The sequence below is a fragment of the Furipterus horrens genome, unplaced genomic scaffold (assembly GCF_987537825.1).
Source record: "Furipterus horrens unplaced genomic scaffold, mFurHor1.1.pri manual_scaffold_5, whole genome shotgun sequence".
Lineage (NCBI taxonomy): Eukaryota > Metazoa > Chordata > Mammalia > Chiroptera > Furipteridae > Furipterus > Furipterus horrens.
Window position 1 is genome coordinate 176,704,243 of NW_028327175.1, and position 8,140 is coordinate 176,712,382.

The 8,140-nt window shown below is 36.8% G+C and overlaps 1 non-coding gene across 1 annotated transcript; it reads right to left on the bottom strand.

The window, feature by feature from the left end:
- Window positions 1-6,776: 6,776 nt before the first annotated feature.
- Window positions 6,777-6,883, bottom strand: LOC150010436 (U6 spliceosomal RNA). Its single transcript, XR_016511432.1, has one exon. It is a non-coding gene; the product is annotated as a U6 spliceosomal RNA (small nuclear RNA).
- Between the last annotated feature and the right edge of the window lie 1,257 nt (window positions 6,884-8,140).

The window sequence follows — 8,140 nt, forward strand, 5'->3', positions numbered from 1 at the left end:
CAGTCAGGAACCAAGCAAAGCTGCCGAGACCTGATGGTACCAGTGTGACCTGGCCTTCTTTCCTGCTTCAGAACACCACTATGGGATTTGTGCCTCTGATCCGAGGTACTTTGTGCCCACTGAGTCTAAATAGCTGTGTATTCTACCTTGCAGGGGAAAACACCTTACAACATGAAGAAGCCATACTTTTCAAACTTCTTTACCACTCCCTCCACAAAGTTGTAAATGTGTATCCAGTTGTTGTTCACACTGCCAGACCTGAAAATGAAGACTGGTGTCAGAGCAATTAGGCACATACATCTTGTGGGCATAATTTGTCTTTCCTACCTTCCAGCACCCCCTTTATTAAGCTCCGTCTGACTTCTCTTAGTTGAAGCCTACCACACACCCTAAGCAACCTCTTTGGGTCAACCTGGTGGTGACTTACATCAGTGTGAATGCTGAAGTTTTGTTACAGAAACAGGGGAGTCCAAAAACAAACCCCACAGTTTGAGACTGGGAGATAGGGAAAAGGAAGCAGCTTTCAGGATGCCTTTGCATGCCTGGAGATAGTGGCTGGAAACTTTGTTGCACAAAGATCCGCTTTGAAACTTCCAAGGCTCAGGAAGATGGGAGGGGTCTTGGACTTTGGGATGGTACAGAAGAAGCAGACAGAGCCTACGTAAGGTTCTGTGAATGGTCAGAACTTCTTGCAACACCCACTGCATCAGAGGACGCAATCAGGGATATATAAACAGCTGCGGACATTTTAGCGGGTGCGCTCCCTCCAGGTGACTTGGAGGGGCGGGTCTCTCCAGGCTGCTTTAAGGGAGGCCTCCAGGCTGCTTTAAGAAGAGGCTCTCGCCATGCGGTTTGCAGGAAGAAGGCAGTTTACAAGGAGGCTGAGAATCCAGGCGGTCCTGCATTGAGAGCTGGAGGGCAGCACAGCACAGAAAGGACCTCCCCAATCAGAATTGAGTGATTGGCAGCTACTGGTAAAGCTGAACTGTGCCTAGGAAGTAGGGAAACAGTGTTTCTGACTTTCCTAAGACTGGCCAGGTCTGGGAGAGGGAGGCAGAACTATGTGCAAATAAACAATTCTTTTTCTTTTCACTAAACTCTGGTATTGAGAGTTATAATTCTGGCGGCGGGCAATCGGGCCCCTAACTAAAGAGCCCATGGGTTTTGTTTTAATTGGAGCAGCCCAGGGGTTCTGTTACAGTTTGACCAACCAGATCTGTGTGCTTGGGACTGAGGGGTTTCCAGGGATAAGGGACTTTTGTTGGCAGACTAGGATGATTGTTCATGCTATGCGGGCCTGTGAGACAAGAAATGAGGTAGGATGCCTTGTTTGGAAAAGCTTGTAGCAATTCTTATATATTAGATTTTCTCGTCCCCCACTTTCTTTTGGAAATAGACTTTCCCAGCTGTCTACTTGAAGGTGTGATGGTGGGTAGGGGTTAGGGCTCTTAGGCTCCATATCATAACAAAAAACGATTGACTTTTTCTCTCTACCATTCCTTCAGCCTCTTCTAGGCTGCTTTTAGTACTGTCAACAGATTGAGAAAACAAATGATAGATAATTCTAACAATTTGAAGGTTAGCATTGGTGTATATGTACTAGGTAATATACATATATGATTTCCAATTCCAGAACAACCCTATCATATCAGTGTAATTTTAATTATTAAATTATGTTTTTCAATTTAAGTTTACAAATAATTTATTTTATATTAGTTTCAGATGTACAACATAATGGTTAGACAATTATATACTTTAGAAAGTGTTCCCCTATATTTTAAGTACCCACCTGGTACCATATATAGTTATTAAAATATTACTGACTCTATTCCTTACGCTGTACTTCACATCCCTGTGACTATTTTGTAACTACCAATTCATAACTTAATCACTTCACCTTATTCACCCAGCTCCCTTACCTCTCTCCCCTCTGGGAACCATCATTCTGTTCTTTGTATCTATGAGTCTCTTTCTATTTTGTTTATTTATTTATTTAGATTTCACATGTAAGTGAAATCATATGGTATTTGTCTGACTTATTTCACCTAGCATAATACCCTCTAGGTCCATCCATGCTCTCACGAATGGTAAAATTTTATTCATTTTTATGCCTGAGTAATATTCCATTATGTATATATATCACTGCTTTTAAATTTTTAAAAATTTTGTTTTTCTATTACATTTGTCCCATTCTTTCCCTCACTGATACCCCCACCCAGCCCACCCCTTCTCGCACAGTCAATCCCCATTTTGTTGTCAGTGTCCATGGGTTATTTATACGAGTTCCTTTACTAAACCCTTCCCCTACTTATCCCCTTCCCCTCCCTCCCAATAACTGTTACTCTGTTCCTTGTTCAATTCTGTTCACTGGTTGTACTATTCATTAGACTCCTGTATCAGGTGATACCATATGATATTTTCTTTCATTGCCTTGCTTATTTCGCTAAGCATAATCCTCTCTAGTTCAATCCATGTTGTCACAAATGACAGGAGTTCCTTCTTTCATTCTGCTGCATAGTATTCTGTTGTGTAAATGTACCACAGTTATTTAATCCACTCATCTACAGATGGGCACTTAGGCTGTTTCCAGCATTTGGCTATTTTATACAGCACTGCTATGAACATAGTGGTGTATAGATTCTTTTGAATTGGTGTTTCAGAATTTTTCAGGTATAATCCTAGCATTGGAATTGCTGGTTCAAAAAGCAGTTCCATTTTTAGTTTTTTGAGGTAATTCCCTACTGTTTTCCATAGTGGCTGCACCAGTCTGCATTCCCACCAACAGTGCACTAGGGTTCCCATTTCTCCACATTCTCGTCAGCACTTGTTTGTTGATTGGTTGATGATGGCCATTCTGACTGGTGTGAGGTGGTATCTCATTGTGGTTTTTATTTGCATCTCTGATGGCTAGTGATGTTGAGCATTCTTTCATATGCCTCTGGACCCTCTGTATATCCTCCCTGGAGAAGTGTTTGTTCAGGGCCTTGGCCCATTTTTTAATTGGGCTGTCTGTCTTCTTTGTGTTGAGATGTGTAACTTCCTTATATATTTTGGAGATCAATCCCTTGTTTGAAGTATCATTGACAAATATGTTTTCCCACATGATGGGTCCCTTTTTATCTTACTGATGTTCTTTTTTGTTGAGCAGAAGCTCTTTAGTTTGATGTAGTTCCATTTGCATATTCTTTCCTTTATTTCCCTTGCCTTAGGAGATGTATCAGTGAAAATATTGTTATGTGGGATATCTGAAATTTTCCTGCCTATATTTTCCTCTAGGAATTTTATGGTGTCCCATCCTACAATTAAGTCTTTGATCCATCTTGAGTTTATTCTGGTCTGTTGTGTAAGTTGGTGGTCTAGTTTCATTTCTTGGCAGTCCCTGTCCAGTTCTCCCAGCACCATTTATTACGGAGGCTCTTCTCATTTCATTTTATGTTCCTTCCCCCTTAGTCGAATATTAGTTAACAGTATAGACTGGGGTTTATTTCTGGGTTCTCTATTCTGTTCCATTGATCTATATGTCTGTTCTTATGCCAGTACCGGGCTGTTTAGATTACAGTGGCCTTGCAGTATAGTTTGATGTCAGGTATTGTGATTCCTCCTATTGCGTTCTTCTGTGTCAAGATTGCTGTGGCTATTTGGGGTCTTTTTTGGTTTCATAAAAAATTTTGAAGTATTTGTTCTAGGTCTGTGAAATACATCATTGGTATTTTAATAGGGATTGCATTGAATCTATAAATTGCTTTGGACAGTATGAACATTTTAATGATGTTGAGTCTTCTCATCCATGAACATGGTATATGTTTACATTTATTTCTATCTTCCTTAATTTCTTTCTTCAGTGTTATGTAGTTTTCTGAGTAAGGTCTTTTACCTCTTTGGTTAAATTTATTCCTAGGTACTTTATTGTTCTTGTTGCTATAATAAATGGGATTTTTTTCCTAGTTTATATTTCTGATATTTTATTGTTGGTATACTGAAATGCCTTTGATTTCTGAATATTGACTTTGTACCCTGCTATTTTTTCAAATTTATTTATGAGGTTGAGTATTTTTTCATGGAGTCTCTAGGGTTTTCTATGTACAACATCATGTCATTTGCAAATATGGATAGTTTTACTTCTTCTTTTCCAATTTGGATGCCTTTTATTTCTTTTTCTTGTCTGATTGCTGTGGCTAGAACTTCAACACTATGTTGAATAGGAGTGGAGAGAGTGGACATCCTTGTCTTGTTCTTGATCTCAGGGGGAATGCTTTCAGTTTTTGCCCATTGAGTATGATGTTGGCTTTGATTTTCTTGTATATGGCCTTTATTATGTTGAGGTATGCTCCCCCTATTCCCAGTTTGCTGAGTGTTTTCATCATAAATGGGTGTTGTACTTTGTCAAATGCCTTTTCAGCATCAGTTGATATGATCATGTGGTTTTTGTCTTTTATTTCGTTTATGTGGTGTATTAAATTTATTGATTTGCAAATATTAAAGCATCCTTGCATTCCTGGGATGAATGCCACCTGATCATGATGTATGATCTTTTAAAAAAAATTATTTATTTATTTGTTTGTTTGTTTATTTATTTATTTTTGAGAGAAGGGAAAGGAGAAAGAGAGGGAGAGAAACATCACTGTGTAGTTGCCTCTCACTTGTGCCTCCAATTGGGGACCTGATGTGCAACCTAGTCATATGCCCTGACTGGGATACGAACCAGTGACACTTGGCTCGCAGGCCGATGCTCAATCCACTAGGCCACAGCAACCAGGATGATGTATGATCTTTTAATTTGTTGCTGGATGCAGTTTGCCAATATTTTGTCGAGGATTTTAACATCTATGTTCATCAATGATACTGGCCTGTAGTTTTCTTTTTTTGTTGTGTCTTGACCTGGTTTTGGAATTAGGGAATACTGGCTTCATAGAAAGAGTTTGGGAGTTTCCCTTTTTGGATTTTTTTGAAAAGTTTGAGAAGGGTAGGCATTAGTTCTTCCCTAAATGTTTTGTAAAATTTGCCTGTGAAGTTATCCGGTCCAGGGCTTTTGTGTGCTGGGAGTTTTTTTGATTACTGTTTCAATTTCACTCTTTGTTATCAGTTTGTTCAGGCTTTCTGCTTCTTCTTGATTCAGTTTTGGAAGATTATATGTTTCTAGAAATTTGTCCATTTCTTCTAGGTTGTCGTTTCTTGCCATATAGTTGTTTGTAGTAATTTCTTATAATCCTTTTTATTTCTGTGATATTGATTGTGATATCACCTCCTTCATTTCTGATTTTGTTTATTTGGGTCCTCTCTCCATTTTTTTAAGTTAGTTAGTTAGTTAATTAATTAATTAATTAATTAATTTTTTGATTTTTGGTTTTTCAATTACAGTTTTCCCATTTTCCCCCATTTCTCTCCCCCACCCAACCCACCCTCTCTCCCGCAATCATATCCTTCCCTGTTGTCCATGCATTTTTTCTTGATGAACCTGGCTAAGGGCTTGTCAATTTTGTTTATCTTTTCAAAGTACCAGCTCCTAGTTTTTTTGATATTTTGAATTGTTTGTTTAGTCTCTATGTCATTTAATTCTGTTCTGATTTTGATGATTTTCTTCCTTCCACTCGCTTTGGGCTTTGTTTGTTGTTTTCGTTCCAGTTCTTGTAACTGTAGGGTTAGGTATTTTATTTGAGATTTTTCTATCCTTTTTAGGTAGGCCTGTATTGATATGAACTTTTCTGTCAGGACTACTTTTGCTGTGTCCCATAGTTTTCAGGCTGTTGTGTGTTAATTTCATTTGTTTACAGAAACTTCTTGATTTTTTCCTTTATGTCATTTTTAACCCATTTATTATTTAATATCCTGTTATTCATTCTCCATGAGTTTGAATGTCTTTAAGTTTTTTCCTTGAGGTTGATTTCTAGTTTCAAGCCATTGCAATCTGAAAAGATGCTTGATATAATTTCAACCTTGTTTTGTGTTCTACCATGTGGTTTATTTTGAAAATGTTTTATGTGCATTCAGAAAGAATGTATATTTTGCTTCTTTGTGGTGAAAAGTTCTATAAATATCAATTAAGTCCATTTGATCTAGATTGTTGTTCAATGCCTCAACATCCTTGGTGTTTCTTTGCTTTGAAGATCTGTCCATTGTTGGCAATGAGATGTTAAAGTCCCCTACTATGAGTGTGTTGCTGTTGATATACTTCTTGTAGTCTTCCAAGATTTTCCTTACATATTTGGGTGCACCTATGTTGGGTGCATATATGTTTATCAGGGTTATATCTTCTTGAGGGATTGTTCCCTTAAGTATTATAAAATGTCCTTCGTCTCTTTTTATGACTTTTCTGTGAAATCTGTTTTGTCTGATATAAGTATTGCTACCCCAGCATTTTTTTTCATGTCCATATGTTTGGAATACTTTTTTCCATCCCTTAACTTTCAGTCTGTGTATATCTTTTGTTTTGAGGTGTGTTTCTTTTTGACAGCATATATGTGGGTCATGTTTTTGTATCCATTCCGCTACCCTATGTCTTTTGATTGGAGCATCTAATGCATTTTCATTTAAGGTTATTATTGACAGGTATTTATTCATTTCCCTTTGTTCCTGTGTTCCTCTCCCTCTTTCCTTTTCTTCTTTTTCTTAAAGCATTCCCTATAGCATCTCTTGCAATGCTGGTTTGGTGGAGATGTATTCTTTTAGTCTCCCTTTGTCTGGGAAAATCCTTTTTTCACATTCAAATTTGAAAGACAGCCTTGCTGTGTAGAGTAGTCTTGGTTGTAGGGCTTTGTTTTTAATTGTTTGTAATATTTAAAAATATAAAATGCTTCACAAATTTGCATGTCATCCTTGTGCAGGGGCCATGCTAATCTTTTCTGTATCGTTCCAATTGTAGTATATGTGCTGCCGAAGGGAGCACCACTTTTTTTTTTTTAATCACTCATCTATTGATGGGTAATTGAGTTGCTTCTGTATTTTGGCAATTGTTAATAATGCTGAAATGAACATAGTGATGCATATATTTTCTCAAATAAAAATTTTTTTTAGATATATACCTAGGAGTGGAATCACCATTTCATAAGGTAATTTCATTTCTAATTTCTCAAAGAACCTCTATACTGTCTTCCATAATAGCTGCACCAGTCTTTATTCCCACCAACAGGTTACAGGGGTTCCCTTTTTCCCACATCCTCATCAACACTGGTTGTTTGATGATTTATTGATGATAGCCATACTGACAGTGATGTGATATCTTATTGTGGTTTCAATTAGTATTTTTTTTTTCATGATGATTAGTGACATTGAGAATCTTTTCATGTTTCTACTGGCTATCTATATGTCCTTTTTGAAGAAGTGTCTATTCAAGTCCTCTTCCCAGTTGTTATTTGGATTTCTTGTTTTTTTGGTGTTGAGTTGTATGAGTTTCTTATAAATTTTGGATTAACCCCTTATCAGATGTATGACTGATGAGTATATTCTCTCAATTAGTAGGTTTTCTTTTTGTTTTGTTGATGGCTTCTTTTGCTGTTGAAAAACTTTTAGTTTGATATAGTCCTATTTGTTCATTTTTTTTTGTTTGTTTCCCTTGTTCAAGCAGATATATCAGAAAACATTGCTAAGAAAATGTCAGAGATTTTACTGCCTATGTTTTCTTTCTAGGAGTTTTATGGTTTTGAGTCTTACTTTTATGTCTTTAATCCATTTTGAGTTTATTCTTGTATATGCTTTGAAAACGTGGTCTAGTTTTTATTTTTGTATGTATTTGTCCAATTTTCCCAACACCATTTGTTGAATAGACAGTCCTTATCCCATTAAATGTTCTTGTCTCTCTTGTAATATATCAATTGACCAATTAGGTGTGGGTTTATGTCTGGGCTCTCTATATAGTTCTATTGATCTGTATGTCTGTTTATATGCCAGTACCATGCTGATATTTTAAAATAAGTTTTCCTTTTTTAATTAGAGTTGATGTGCAATATTATATTAGCTTCAGGTGTACAACAATGACTACACATTTATGTAACTTATGAAGTTATCACCCAGATAAATGTAGTACCCATCTGACATCATATGTAGTTATTACAATATTATTGATTATATTGCATATGCTATACCTGACATCATCATGACTGTCACTTAAAAAAATGTATGTATGTATGTATTTATTTATCTTCAC